The sequence below is a fragment of the Pleurodeles waltl genome, chromosome 10 (assembly GCF_031143425.1).
Source record: "Pleurodeles waltl isolate 20211129_DDA chromosome 10, aPleWal1.hap1.20221129, whole genome shotgun sequence".
NCBI classification, from domain to species: Eukaryota; Metazoa; Chordata; class Amphibia; order Caudata; family Salamandridae; genus Pleurodeles; species Pleurodeles waltl.
Genome location: NC_090449.1, coordinates 979118072 through 979134095, shown reverse-complemented (window position 1 = coordinate 979134095; position 16024 = coordinate 979118072).

Below are 16024 nucleotides of genomic sequence, written 5' to 3'. Positions count from 1 at the left end.
GTTTGGGCCTGGCAAGTGGGTACACTTGCCATGTTAAATTGGAAGCGCTGTGTGTTCTTTGGAGGCGGGGCAGGAGCCCTTTAAAACTCGTTCGCGCTCCCGCCGTCGCGGGAAGCGCTGTGTGTTCTTTGGAGGCGGGGCAGGAGCCCTTTAAAACTCGTTCGCGCTCCCGCCGTCGCGGGAAGCGCTGTGTGTTCTTTGGAGGCGGGGCAGGAGCCCTTTAAAACTCGTTCGCGCTCCCGCCGTCGCGGGAAGCGCTGTGTGTTCTTTGGAGGCGGGGCAGGAGCCCTTTAAAACTCGTTCGCGCTCCCGCCGTCGCGGGAAGCGCTGTGTGTTCTTTGGAGGCGGGGCAGGAGCCCTTTAAAACTCGTTCGCGCTCCCGCCGTCGCGGGAAGCGCTGTGTGTTCTTTGGAGGCGGGGCAGGAGCCCTTTAAAACTCGTTCGCGCTCCCGCAGCGCGGGACGCGCCCGGGCGAAGCCCGGGCCAAGGGCGGGCCCGTCCTGCGCCCGTCAGCGGCTGACAGAGGCTGGGCTGGGCCACTCCCCTAACATCTATCTCCCAAGAAGGCCATATTGTACTCAGTCCCTTTTGTTATTTCCTACTCTGTCTCCCCAGTCAGCTGTTCCATTTAATCTGACACCTTATCATTTAACCTTGCACCTACACTAACACCAGATGGGCAAAAGGAAAGCAATAGAGGCAGGGGCCGGGGCAGTACTAAAAGCCAAGCGAAAAAGGCATAAGCATGCAGCTAGCAACTGCGTTATGGATAGAATCGACTCTCTCCTGGGCGAATGCAACGGAATACTAACTAGCCCCCAGGGTAACATTTCTATTGCAACTGGGGAGGGGCCCACTTCAACTAGCAGGAAGGAAGGTTCCATGAAAATCGCTGAGATTTTCGTGAAACGTGGGCAACAAGTTACTGACACTACAGGGGTGGGTGAAAATAGGAACGTTATCACCCATGCGGCCCCCTCCCTAGCAGAAGACCTACCACTTGCCACCAACGATTCCATCCAGCTCAGTAACCGCTTCAATCCCCTAACCAACCTCCCTGAATCACGCGACGACATCAACCCAGACACCCTGGCAGATGGGCCAGCAGCAACCAACACGCACTCTCCTCATGTAACCCCACAGCATATCGAATACATACAAGCTCTAAGGAAGGAAGTCACAGAACTCAAGCATATGGTTAACTCATTACTTGCAATAGTAAAACAGCTAACCCACGCAAATAACACGACCACCAGTAACCTTGCCCAAAATCCAATCCTATCAGGCATCACAACAAACTCGCCCAACTCCTCCGCTTCTAGCCACGCTGGCCCTCACCCTACCAAAGAAAAGACCATGAACTCCCACCAGACTCCCCTCTTCCACAATTTAGGCATAGGAAATTCACTAGACATCTATCATAATACCCTCAAACCCATGAGCAACACCGCCTCAAAATACTCTACGCAACCAGCCACTGACCAGTCCCATTTAGGTAATATAGTTCTAATGGTTAACGTTCCCAAGTTAACCACATTGGCGCGCAAGGAAGGGGTAGACTCTATCAAAAACAAGGCAATCCACTGGATTCGCCATGTTAGAGGCTGCCGATCCATAATACGTGAGGACCTAATTACCGTAGTACGACAGCCAGACCCGGGAACTCACTTTGATATCCTAAAACTGACACTCAAGAACAGGACCATGGCGAACAATCTGGTGGCCCTAGACGCAAGAACAAGCCCACCTGCACACTCACGCATCCAGTTTAAACAGCCCAGGTCACCTACGCTCCACGAGGAATGCCCGAGTTACCACCCGGCAGAAAACCTATCCCCTCTTGGTAAACATGATTGACTCACAGCCCCACCTAAAATCTATGCAGGCAAACCTTGCAACCTTCCAACATCTATCACCCCCAGATCCTCCTTTTACCCCACCACTGTCTGTCCATGTCTTCACCCCCCTACCCATGACACCGCGACCATTTCCGGCTCACCGAGCAATCATGACAACGATGCTCCACCCATCTTGCAGGCACATTGCCCACCAAACCTAGAGCTGCTGTCTAGGCCCGCAAGCATCTCCTTGATCAGGACCAGGCCTGTTCCAACAGAGGAACATCACCAACCACCACAAGCCTCACGGGCAAACATTGGTATCAACCCATCTCTGCTCCCTCAGCCACATCTGCCAAACCAACCCCCGACAGCCAACTTCACAAACCCCGGGCATTTAGGCAGGACAACTCAGTCACAATCTGGGGTACGACTTGTCTCATGGAACGTGGCAGGTCTGAAATCTATTCTTCCCCTTCCATCCTTCTCCTCATTTATTGACGAACATGACATATGTCTCCTACAGGAAACATGGTCACTCGACCCACTCTTCCGAACAGGCTACTCAAATTTCCACATCCCCGCTGTGGCCAGCACGAGAGGCAGGCCCTCAGGGGGTCTGACCATCTGGATCAAAACATCGCTTAGCTGCCATATATCACAGCTACCTACCGCCTCTCCCGACCTGTTAGGCCTTCGTCTATCCTTTGGGCCTGACTCTGTGGTGAACATCTTTAATATCTACGCTCGAGGGGTCAGGGGGGGTCAAGTCTCCAAAACCCTCTGCGCCCTCGTAGCCCTCTTACAAAATTATCCCCGCCATCATAAAACCATTGTGGCTGGGGACTTCAACGTCACATTCGAACCCCTTGACTGGGACGATCTCAGGTCCACCCGCGAGGAAGATCAAGCCTGGTCTATCCCCGCCCTGTCAATTCCACCCATCAAAAGGTGGACGTCGGTTGCCATTCAGGTTAAATCATTGACCATGGAGTTTGGACTCAGGGCGCTAAATGGCAGAACTAATTCAGACACCAACGGTAGTCACACATACAACAAAACGAACCACACCAGCAGAATCGATTATTGCCTATTCGATATAAGATTATGGCCTCTAGTCATCGACATGACAATCATCGAAAGGACCGAAAGTGATCACAACCCTCTCTCTGTCCACACATTAGCCCTAGGTAACCTCCCAGCCACGTCTAACCCCGCAGCAGTAGCACCCGAGGGTATTAACCTGGCCAACAACAAAAGACACCTAAAATGGGTCAATATTGTGGCCCGGCCCGCACTCATCAATGCTGCCAACAACACCCTAAAATCCACACTAAGGGACCTAGAGGCGGGTTCTGCAACACCCCACCAGGAAATTAGCTCAATCCACACCTCCTGCTTTAGGGATATCGCAGCCCACTTCTCAGCACCCCCAGCCCACGACGACAAACGACCCAAAGCCAGGCACCGCTGGTTCAACAAAACGTGCCGGTCCCTAAACAAGCGCCTAGTTCAAGCCATTAAATCCAAGGACCCCATCGCCATCCGCGTAGCTAGGAAGTCCTATAAATCTGCAATATGCATAGCCAAGCGTGATCAAGATAGCAAATGGTGGACAGCACTCAGCGACGCTGTGCGCGAGAGAAATTATAGTCTGTTCTGGTCCCTGGCAGCGCGAGGCCCAGAAACCAGTGGTTTGGACATCACAACCAATATTGCCCCAAGAGACTGGATAGCCCACTTTAGTAGTCTGTACTCCCCTGATCATGATAGCCCCACCTCTGTTTGTACGGGCCCCCTCCTACTTCACTCATCAGCACCAACCACCGCAGCACCCCTGTTGTTCTCCCAAAGTGATATAACTTATTCTCTAAGCACTCTAAAACGCGGCAGGGCCCCTGGTTCAGACTGCGTCCCAGCAGACCTATTCTCAACAGACCTAGCATCCTGGTCAAGATATCTCACCATTCTAGCTAACGCAATAGCATCTGGGGCGCCAATTCCCGACTCTTGGAAAGCGGCCATTGTTATTCCAATCTTTAAAAAGGGCGACAGATCTCTTCCCTGTAACTATAGACCCATTAGTCTAATTGACTGTGTCCAAAAAGTCTTCTGCCACTGCCTCCTAGGGAAGATAGAAGAATGGATAATTGACCACGATATCCTTAGCCCCCTCCAAGCCGGTTTCCGAAAGAAGATCTCCACCACTGATCAAGCCCTCAGATTCCTATTATTATATTGGAAAACAGTGTTCATTGGTAAAGGCAGCCTTTATGTAGCTTTCGTGGACCTCAAATCTGCCTTTGACCTAGTACCTCGCAACAAACTGTGGGTCACTCTCTCTCGGATGGGAATCCCGGAACACATCCTTGCCATTTTGATACGACTCCACGAGGACAACTACGCACAAGTCAGGTGGGGCAACAAGGGCCAACTTACCGATAGAATCCACGTCTCTAGGGGTGTGCGGCAAGGTTGCGTACTTGCCCCGACCCTCTTTTCCCTGTACATCAACGAAATTGTCCCCTCCCTTCTCAGACTGCAGGCTGACGCACCTTCACTTGGCACACAAAAAATCCCAGTCTTACTCTTTGCCGATGACACTCTTTTGATATCTAAGACCCCTAGTGGTCTAAGGAAACTCCTCGCGTGCTTCGAGCATTTCTGTTCATCCCAGGGACTCGAAATCAACGCAACGAAAACCAAACTAATGACCCTTAATCCCCACAGATCTTTCAAAGGGAAATTTACTTTAGAGGGCTCCTCACTCGAGAAGGTGGGCATTTTCAGCTACCTGGGCATAACACTCACTGACAACATGTCCTGGAAGCCACACATAGGAAAACAAGCCCTTAAATTAAGACAAACAACTGGGGCTCTACTAAAAAATTTCCACCTCTCACACACAAAACCAATTCGCCCAGCATTACAGTTATACGAATCCCAGGCAGTTTCCTCAGCGCTCTACGGGGCTGAACTTTGGGGTTATACCAAAACCCAAGACCTAACCACCGCTGAAAACAACTTCTTAAGAAATCTTGTGTCCCTTCCGCTAAGCACCCCACTGTTCCCTCTTTTCAAGGACCTCGGCATCAAACGCATTGGTCACAAAGCCCGCCTGCGACCTCTGCTGTACTGGCGACGTCTCTGGACCACTCCGGAACTTGACATCTTCACCGAAGCTCTACAGGTCATCCTAAAAGCCGACCACCTGCACAGAATCCCCTGGCTACGATCCATCAAGGATTTACTTCACTCTATCGGGCTCGATGATCTCTGGAACTCACCAGCCACGTCAGTCTTTCCCTCGAAAAGCGAACTAAAGAAACTTTACTGGCAAAGGGCCAACAACGAAGACACTCGGGCTGTTCTCCACACTACATTATCTTGTGACTTTGCCAACCTAAAAGAGTCATGCAAGTACGAAACTTTTTGGGACCTAATCACGGTCCCAAGGGAAAGGAAACTGTACTTCCAGCTCCGCATTGGAACACTCCCATTAAGACTTTTCACCAGCAGCTGGTCACACAACGAATCCACCGCATGCCCTGCTTGCAAAGCCCCCGTCGAGAATCTCCCTCACCTCCTTTTTGCATGCCCCGCGTATACTGCCCCCCGTAGGAAATGGCTGGCCCCGGCATGCAGACTACTGGGAGCACGCTGCTCTGCGCTAGCTCTGCGAATCCTTAGATCAGACACCAGGCCAACGCTAGTGATCGCTATCGCCAAATTCCTCGGAGCTAGTTGGCTTATTAGAGGGAAAACTCTCCTGGACAAAGACTCCAAATAAGACTGTCCCAACATCCTGCACAGTGCATTTCATTTCATCTCATTTCATCTAATTTCATTCCATTTTATTCTATCTCATTTTTATTCCATTTTAATTTTTATTTATGTTTTACTCCCTTTTATCACCATATTTACCTGCAATTTTATTTTATTATGTGCATTTACTTGTATTTATTACTGCTCGTGCTTTTTTGGCTCTTGTAGCCGCAATAAAGCTTCTTTGAATTTGAAATTGGAAGTTTAAAACTGGACACACAGACACTAAAGTGGCAGGTCTGAAACATGTTCACAGGGCTGCACAACCAGTGCTGCAGGCCCACTAGTAGCATTTGATTTACAGGCCATGGGCACTTCTGGTACACATTACTAGGGACTTACCAGTAAATCAAATATGCCAATCATGGATCAACCAATCACCAATACAATGTACATAGGTAGCTGTTGCACTTTAGCCCTGATCTGCAGTGGTAAAGTGTGCAGAGACAATAAACCAGTAAAAACAAATCAGAAGAAATAGGAGGAAGAAGGCGAGGATAACCTGCAAAAAGGGCCATTTCCAACAACCTCCTCCCCTCTTTCTCAACACTCCTGCACACACTTTTTCCTGCGCACCTCCTAACCTCCTGTTCAACCTTCCATCCTAAACATACTTTCCATCCTAAACATACTGTTCCTGCACTCTCTGCATTTTAAAATAGTACATCAAACTCTCCTACGTTCTCCCTACAGCTCTCCATTTCCAGGCTACATATGCTGTTTCTGCCCTCCTACTTCCCACTTGTCACACATGCACATCTGTACTCTCCTGTGCAGCTCTAAATATGAACATTTTGTGATTCAGGCCCTTTTCATTTTTTTTTAATTTTCAGCTCTTTCCATTTTGAAAGAAGCCAAACTGAGTGCACTGAAATCATTGCCCAAGGTGCACTGGCAACCTGTCCTTCGGGTGAGAAGTCATGCTTTGTGTCAGCAGCAGATATATGCCACATACATGGGGTTATGCCCTAGTGCCCTTCTATTTCAGTGGGTATCTTAATGGCCTGTCATCCTGGCACAGTGCCCAGGATTTATTGTAGAAATTGTAAGTACTTATTTGGCTTTTAAAATACCAACATCTGTGATACTTAATTGGTCTAGTTTTGTGCCTTCAGAAAAAGCTAGACAAACAGTCTAACTGAAGTGATTGGAATACAATAGAGGAAAGTTGTAAAGGATGCTAGTGGACGCTCCAGCAGAAAAGGTGAGCAGAGGAGGTTATCATGAAGATTATCAGAAATGCTTAGCAAAAGAGTCTATCAGAGTATTTTAGCACAAGGTGTTTCGCAGCAGAGGCTAGCAGAGGAGCTGTGAAAAACAGTCTAACAGAGAAGACTAGCAAAAGAAGCCATTAGAAAAAGGTGGCAGAGGAGAATAGCAGAAGACTCTAGGGAGGAAATAAAGCTAGTAGAGGAAGCTAGCAGAGAAGCAAGTGCAGAAGACTAAGGAGCCTAATAGAAAATGATGATAGAGGAGGCACAGACAAAAGACTTATGAGTGTAACACTGGAAGCTAGCAGCAGAGGCTGGGCGGGGAGGTTAGCAAAGATGGAAAGCAAAGGAGGCTGGAAGAGGGGTTAAGAGAGATCTACCAGCCAAAGTATCAGAGGACTAAGAGAGGCACCAGCAGAAGAGGCTGGCACAAAACACAAGCAGTGGACACTATGAGACCGCTGAGATGTCTAGTAAAGGAGGCTCTCAGAGGATGCCAGCAGTACATGCTCACTGAGAAGGCAAGCAGGGAGGCTAGGAAGAAGACGAGATTAGCAGAGGAGACTAGTAGAGGAGTACTATCCAGGGTGTCTAACCCCCTTACAAATAGCCAATATCAATTAGCATACCTACAAATAACACCACTCAAGTCACTGTCAATTGTGGGTCTTTTACTTGAGGTGGCATTTATCTCCTGTGTCTCATGCCATCATGCCTGGGTTGTTTGAGGCAGTCTGCTACAATTCCATCTCAGTTGTTCTTTGTTAACTTATGAAAAGAGTTAAGGGCTCCACCACTCCCCAGATGTTTGAGCTTCATGTGCATTCTTGGTGGTCTGTGTGAAGTGAATTAGGACTGAGTGAGCAAGAACCCAGAACTATCTTCTGCCCCACTAGAGAAAGGTTATTAACAGTGGTCCATTTTGTTGTGCTCTGTGGGAAATGTTAAAATCTCCCTGATAGATCGCCTGCCATTCTGTCACAGAGGTGAATGGTAGCGTATTCAGAAATCATTCACACTGAAACTCTTTGGTAACTCAGGATTTGCATTGTCTTACAGACCCCTGACTCCATCCAGCCGTAAACCTGTTGGACTTTGTATTCCAGTGTCAATCCTTTGAGACCAATCTGATCTATGGGTGACAGACTCTGTGCCCATTCCTATTGTCAGGTCCTGCAGCTCTCAAGTTCATATGTTCGGTTGTGTTCGGTATCCTGTGTCAGTTCTGAGAGTTCATCAAGACCTCGGACAACAAATTCTGTGTCCCTACTCCCATTGGACTTGTAGGTGATAGCCTTTCAAGGTCACTCCAAATTGTTCAGTAAATGACTAATTGTTCGATACTGGTCATCCTCCTTATTTACCATATTAGTTAATTGTGCTCTTTCCACTGACTTTTCTCCATGCAAATTTCTCAAGTTATAACCTGGAGAAAATTTTGCAGGGAAGACATGTCATAAAGCTGCAAAAATATACACTCTTAATGGTCAGTGAGACAGAATCAAAATGCTATCCCCGCATTCTGACATGTAATGGTTTAAACCAACCTGGTAAAGCTGTGCAGCAGAAAACCTCAGTATGCAGTAACAGTATTTTACTTAGGCATCTGGTGATTCCTCTGCCTAGATCTGAATGAGGGGTTGGCATTCTACGGCAACTGCACATATTCAAGCATTCCTAGATGCAACAAGGTCTTAATATCCATACTATCCCATGAACCACTCCATTCTTGTAAGCAAAAGACTTTCCATGTCTGTTTTAATTCCTGGATCACACCTATCATGAAAGTAATGAACTCTATATAATAATGCCAGTCCCCTAGGTCCATCTAGCCAGAAGTGAAAGGAACCTTGCACCCTGTGCCAGTACCTTGGCTTAAACCGTGCCATAAGTGACAGACATTGTATCTGTCATTATAAATGTGACATTGTACATTGAAATATGATTCCTGTTACAAGCAGATACATTTATATAAAGGGAAAGACATTTGTATGTGACACCACAAGATACATGTGTATATCAGACCATGTAAACATTGCTTCTTCTTTGTACATATAGGTGCCTATAATTATTATTTGAAAAAAAAATGATAATAATAAAATATTCTCATACTTCACCACAAGATACATGTGCACATCAGACCATGTGAAAAATGCTGCCTATATATGCATATTATAGGCCATATGTACATATGGGTATTTGTACAGAGGGGTTTACTTCAGCCAATAACATTTTACCAAGTGTCAAGTGTATAGGTTAGTAGTTAGTTAATTTCAGGTTTGGTGCAAAAAATACTCCCTCCCCTTTGATCAATCCCTCCTCTCTCCCACTTAATCCAAACCTTTCTGGCTATTCTGAACTCCCAAACATCCTTCTCAAACTTCCATATCCTATCACAAAACTAACATTCACACATGACCAGGATTTACAAAACAACATGCTTCTTCTCTTCTTTGAATCCATTTTGATTGTCCTAGTCCTGCTGTAAACTGTACTAAACACACAATAAATCAAGAGCACAATCCTAACCTAACGAATCCATTATGAAAAAAGAAAGCACCTATTACTAATCTACTACCTATTAAACTCTAACCCTGGGTTCCAGAGTATCATCCTACTCGCTGCAAAGGACGTCAATGCCTTAACGGGTAGAAAACACTACATAAGTACAATTTATAATTTATGATCACAATTCCCAAGACCAAGAAGTTCTGGAACTGAAAGTTTCTAGATACCTTGGCCCCTTTAATCAGACAGGTGAAATGTTCTTTTCATTATGTTAACCTCTGAGCACAGACACACCTAGAAGAACACCACCCACAGTGAGGTTGCAGGCTCCATTTATCCAAAGGGCCCTTGAGTCTGCCCATACCAGTTAAATGTTCTAGCTCACTGTTTCTCTCTAAGCTTATCCATCCATAAGTATTCAGCTGTCTGCCCCATCTTTCCAGCATATAAATATATTAACCACATTGATATTGTCTTGTCTAATCACTTTGCTTTTTCTAACTGCAGGTTACACTCCTTATGCATGTGGCCTGTGGGATGGCCTGCGGCTCCTGGGAGATTAGAGACAAACAGACCTGGCACTGCGAGTGTGCCAACATTGACTGGACAAACACTCACTGCTGTAGGATTGCTGCAAACTAATCCAAACCTTCTGTAACTTTCTCAGTCTAGGATGCCTACAATTTATCACACCCATATTGTTAGCTGAGTAGAATGCATAAATATAATCCAAAACACTAATGTGTGTTATGTATTTAACTACTGAGGGAAAGAATTGTATTGCTTTTCATTCCAAAGAATAGTTGTATCTCATACACTTCATTTCAAACCCTTTAATCCTTGGAAAAAAAATTGAGTACTTGAAAACAATGTATTTCTGCCACTTTACCACCCTGGTTCAGATTAAATATCTGGACATTATCATTTAAATCTCACCCACAGAATCTTTTACCTTGATTCGGTTATTGGAAGATGTACCCCTCTGCTTATCTTCTGATATGTAACCTACGTGTCACACTCTAAAAAAGGAAAGGCTTTCACGTCTAGTTTATGCAGTCTCAATGGCTGTCACTCTAAAAGAATGTAATTTAAATGCCACCCTACTCATGCAGGCCCAGTGCCTGTTAATGATGTGCTGTAAGCAGAATGGCATACAAAATGCTTTAATAAACGCTTAAGGACAATTTAGTTAAGTAATTTGGGGGATTTCCCTTTCCAGTTTTCCATTCTTCTGAATAAAGACAGTTTACCTTGCTTATCAATAAATTACTGTTGCGATTTGGGGATAGAATGTTTGGTTGTTATTGTATGTGGGGTGGAATGGCTACTTTTAAGGCAGTGCCATTTAGAGCTTCTGAACTCTTGGTACTCTTCAGCCCTCAGCCTGGTGTAATGTGCTAAGTGCGGCGCTTTTTTTAGCTTTAGTTGAATACCTCTCCCAGTACACATCCATGTTGTCTCATTATATTATACATATTTTTGTTTTCAACGGTTGCAACAAGCTCCATATTCCTGTATGACTAAGGATGCCCTAGGCAGAGATACATTGTTATTTACATGTCTGTATGCTGCAAATTACATAAATATTAATAAAGTTACATACCTATAACTATTCACTTTAGTTCAATGAAAGAAAGAGTACATTGAGAGTTTTTCGTCAAAAACAGTTATGGGTGGATGAATAAAATAACAATGTAATAGATCGCTATAGAGATTTGGTTTGGTACTGAAGAAGGGATTATAAAAAGAAATGTAATTGATGGCCCTGAAAGACAATTATGGGGTGGAGTAAGTAATGAAGTTAATTGTTGGTGTATCAATCCTGTTCTCTAATGGGACTTTACCCAGATTTCCTGCATGTGATTGCTCAAAATCTTAAAGCAGCAGGCTGATCATTTGCCTAAAGGTGGCTGCCGCCAAAGGGCTTACTGGACTGTAAGTCAGCGCCTTGTGAAGCTTAGTAGCCACGGCTTTCCGAAAGAAGACAATCACTCTCAGAAGTGCAAAGTATCCAGATCAGGTTTAATTACAGCATCACTGCAACAAAATGCAAATGTTAAAGTTCTCACTCTCTGTGCACAAACAACAGCTTCATATATATAAAGAATTAACTTTAACAGCCCCTGTCATACCTGACAGCCTTAAGGTGGTCATCCCCCAACTTTGTGCCTGCCTCCCTCCACTTTTCTGACAATGTTTTTCCTGCTTTTAGGACTCTGCACACTTTACCACTGCTAACCAGTGCTAAAGTGCATTCGTTCTCTCCCTTAAACATGGTAACATTGGTTCATACCCAATTGGCATATTTGATTTACTTATACGTCCCTAGAAAAGTGCACTATCTGTGACCAGGGCCAGTAAATTAAATGCTACTAAAGGGCCTGCCACACTGATTGCGCCACCCACAGAAGTAGCCCCTTAACCATGTCTCAGGCCTGCCATTGTAAGGCCTGTGTGTGCAGTTTTACTGCTGCTTCGACTTGGCATTTAAAAGTACTTTCCAAGCCTTAAACTCCCCTTTTTCTACATATGACACCACTAAGGTCAGCCATAGGTAACCCCTAGGGCAGGGTGCTATGTAGATAAAAGGCAGAACATGTACATATGTGTTGTATATGTGCTTGTAGTGGAAAACTCCTATATTTGTTTTCCACTACTGGGAGGCCTGATCTTTTCACAGACTAGCATTAGGATTGCCATAATATACATTTTGGGTGGTAGATTCTGATCTAAAAGGGGTAACCAGGTCATATTTATTATGGCCAGAATGATAATAGAAAATCTTGCTTATTGGTGAGGTTGGATTTATATTACTATTTTAGAAATGCTACTTTTAGCAAGTGAGCATTTCTCTGTACTTAAAAACTATCTGTGCCCTACAGCCTGTCTTCAACCAATGTCTTGGCTGGGCTGGTTGACAGCTCCCTTGTGCATTTCACTCAGACAACCACAAACACAGGGCACTCACTCACACCTGCACTCATCTGCACATTGAATGGGTCTTCCTGGGCTGGAAGTGTGGAGGGCCTGACAGTTACATTTCAAAGGCCAGTGCCCTGCCCTCACACAATGGACTGCCAAACCCCCCTACTGGGACCCTGGCAGACAGGACTGCACTGAAAGTGGAACATGTGCACTTCAAAAACAGTCTTTGAAGTCTCCTCCACTTCAAAGGCATTTTTGTATATAAACTAGGTCTCTGACCCAACCAACATAAACACTTCTGGACCGCCACCTGAACTCTGTCAGAAGACCTGCCTGCCCAAAGGACTTCCTGGACTGCTTTGTGCAAAGGACTGCTGCCCTGCTGTTGCCCTGCTGACCTGTTGGCCTCTGACTGTGCGGGAAGTACTCTGCCTTCCCACCAAAGTGCTCTCCAAGGGCTTGGATTTGGCTTGCATCCTGTCCTGGGGTCGCAGGCACTGCAAAGACCTCCACTGCTAGCTTTTTGCTAGTACACAGCTTTCAGTGACTTTGGAACGACTTCAGCCTGCTCCCGCTCCATGGATCTCATTGCACGCAATGACTTCTGCCTGCAGCACAACTCCGACATCCCCGTGGCTCCGATGATGTCACCCAGGACCATCGCAACACTGCAAAGTCAACACATCATGTCCTGATGAACCGTAACCAGCGACCCCGCTGGGTCACAAGGAATCGATGCATCACGGACGACGACGCATCATCTCCCCCTGCATCCAGACAGAGCCGACACCGCACCTCCATCTGCCTCGCAGCACAGAACCAACGCCTCCCCCCTCGGATACCACAAGGGAATGGTACCGCACCAACTCCACCGACGTCTCTTTCCAACTCTGTGCGATGTCCTTGTTCAAAACATAAATGAATCGAAACATAAATGGCGAAGATCCAAATAGTATGAAGGTAAGATATGTATCTCCTCATAGTACGTTAATGTGGAAATAAGGATATTACATTTCTACTTATAAGCACTAACCTCACAATAATTTGGTACTCATTTTTTGGTTATCCATATTTTCACACGGTAATATTTTTGTTCTTGATATTTTGACATACAACCACTCTCAGGGGAGGCTTTTGACATGATAACCTGGAGCATTTTATTTTTCAATCTTAAATTCATGGGGTTTTCCTCCCAGTTCAACAGTGTGCCTCTGGGGGTGCCTCGGGGACGCACAGGGGCACTTTGGTATTACAGAAGGGGCCACTGATGATTGTGTGGCCCCTTCTGTAATACTGAAAGCGCTGGGGCACATATAGCACCAGGACTCTCATCAGAGGGGGTTCCCTCATTTGCATGTGGGCGTGGTCCCATGCAAATAAGGGAATTCCTTTGCCCCGGTGCCCGAACCATATTATAGATGTGAGAGGCAAAAAAGCTGTCAGGAGGCGCATTGACAGTGTGCCACCTAAGCGGTGGTGCACTGTCAGTATGCTCCCTGATGGCAGTCCTCTGGAGTGGGAAACGAGGTCCCATGGACCCCTTGTCAGCCCCTTGCAGGCGGGAGCAGTGAGGTAATGCTGCTGATGTTGTGAGCCGTGGCGGTAGGTGGTCGGGACTGCTGTACAACTCCTCATTGGTTATAATTGGACCCTATGGCATACAGTGGGCAATGCTGATCAACGCCGGCGGTGACGGTATGCACGGCTGTGGACATGACTGCCATTTCTATCATATTACTCACTTGTTTCCCAACCTTACATAGGAGAGGACCAACACTGCATGTGCTGCTGTGACCTGTATCAGGAACCTGCCATGGCCCGTGTGACCTGTGAAAGGGCCCCAGCCTTCACTTCGGAGGAGTTGGAGAGACTGGTGGATGGGGTTCTACCCCAGTACGGACTGCTGTATGGGCCTCCAGACCAACAGGTGAGTACACGGTGGGCATGATACATGGCATGAATGCTGGAGTTGTGCGTGAAGGCATCGTGTAAGGGGGATGGGTGGATGTCCTCTTGGCGGTGTACACGTTGTGTACTGGGCTATGTGTGTGCCAATGGTGATGGAAATGGCTATGGTGGGCCATTGATGTTACTGGCTGGATTGTTTGCCTAATGGTGTTCTCCTGTCTGTATTGCCTCTGCAGGTCAACGCCCATCAAAAGAAGGGTATATGGCATGCCATCGCCAAGGTGGTGCGGACCCTGGGGGTCTATGGCAGGCAGAGCACCCACTGTCGAAAACATTGGGAGGATCTGAGACACCTGGGCATGGAAGACCGCGGAGGCCCAGCTGGGGATGGCCTCCCAACAAGGAAGGGGTGCCCTTTAGACCCTGACCCCCCTGATGGCCCGCATACTGGTGGTGGCCTATCCTGAGCTGGATGGGTCCTTGAGGGCATCACAGCAGCCACAAGGGAGTGAGTACACTGGCCATCATTGAAGCTCATGGCTGGAGGGGGGGTATCCGGGTGGTGGTTATGTGTCAGTGCGTGCCATAGGCCAGGCCAGACAAAGCAGCGTAGGTTCTCTGGTGGCTAAGGGTCTGATGGGGAAATATTGCCTACCTAGCTTGTTAGCATCCACTACTGTCCAGGGCTGCGTGGGTCCCAGGTGAGCTGCAGTTGGCGGTGTGTGCTCCTCCTCGTGCCTTGGTGGCTAGCAATATCACTGGTAGTGCAATACATAGTGTGTAGGCCTGTATCCTGTGTGCGAAGGTGCTGTGTACGCCAACGGTGGTGTTGGTGCAGTCATTGACCCAGTGTATCCTTTGTCTCTCTCTCCCTCTTTTTTGTTTTGTCATCCTGTCCTTATGTGGATTAGCATCATCTGGTGGAGGAGCAGAGGCACAAGTGATAGAGGGAGCTGCATCCTGCAGGACCCTGGAGGCAGAGTCCACCGATGCTGAGGGCACCAGTGGGACGGAGGGCGAAAGGAGCACCACAGCAGAGACTGGAGGGGACACAGACTCAGATACCTCCTCCGATGGGAGCTCGCTGGTGGTGGCAGACACAGGTTGTGACCACCCCAGCGACAGCCGCCACCCCCTGTACCAGCACCGCCCTCCCAGCAGTGCCTCAGTGATTTGCCATGTCCACTCACTCAGGAGAGTGGGCATCTCCTTTGCCCCAGGCACCTCGGGCCCTGCCCGGTGAGCCCTGCTGCTTGAGTGAGGAGGCTATTGACCTCCTGAGGTCCATCTCTGTAGGGCAGTCAACCATTATGAATGCCATCCAGGGGCTGGCAGCCCAGATGCAGCAACCTAATGCATTCCTGGAGGGCATTCATGGTGGATTGGCGGCCCAACAGAGATCGATCCAGGCTCTGGCCTCCTCTCTGATGGCAGTCATTGTTCCTGTTTCAACCATCCCCCCTCCAACTTCCACTTCCCAGACCTATTCTCCTCATCCCCAACCCATCCCAAGAACACAGCCAGACGAGCATGCACATAAGACAACATTCAAGAGTGTCACAGGCAAACACAACCACCACACTTCATCCAACAGGCACTCACACAAACACCATCCAGTTGCAGACGCAACAACATCCACTATTTCCACAGTCTCTCCATCCTCCTCCTCCTCTTACACCTCCCCCCCAGTTATGTCCATGTAAGGAAATGCCTCCTTGGCATGGTTACCCCCTGACTTTTTGCCTTTGCTGATGCTATGTTTTGAATTGAAAGTGTGCTGAGGCCTGCTAACCAGGCCCCAGCACCAGT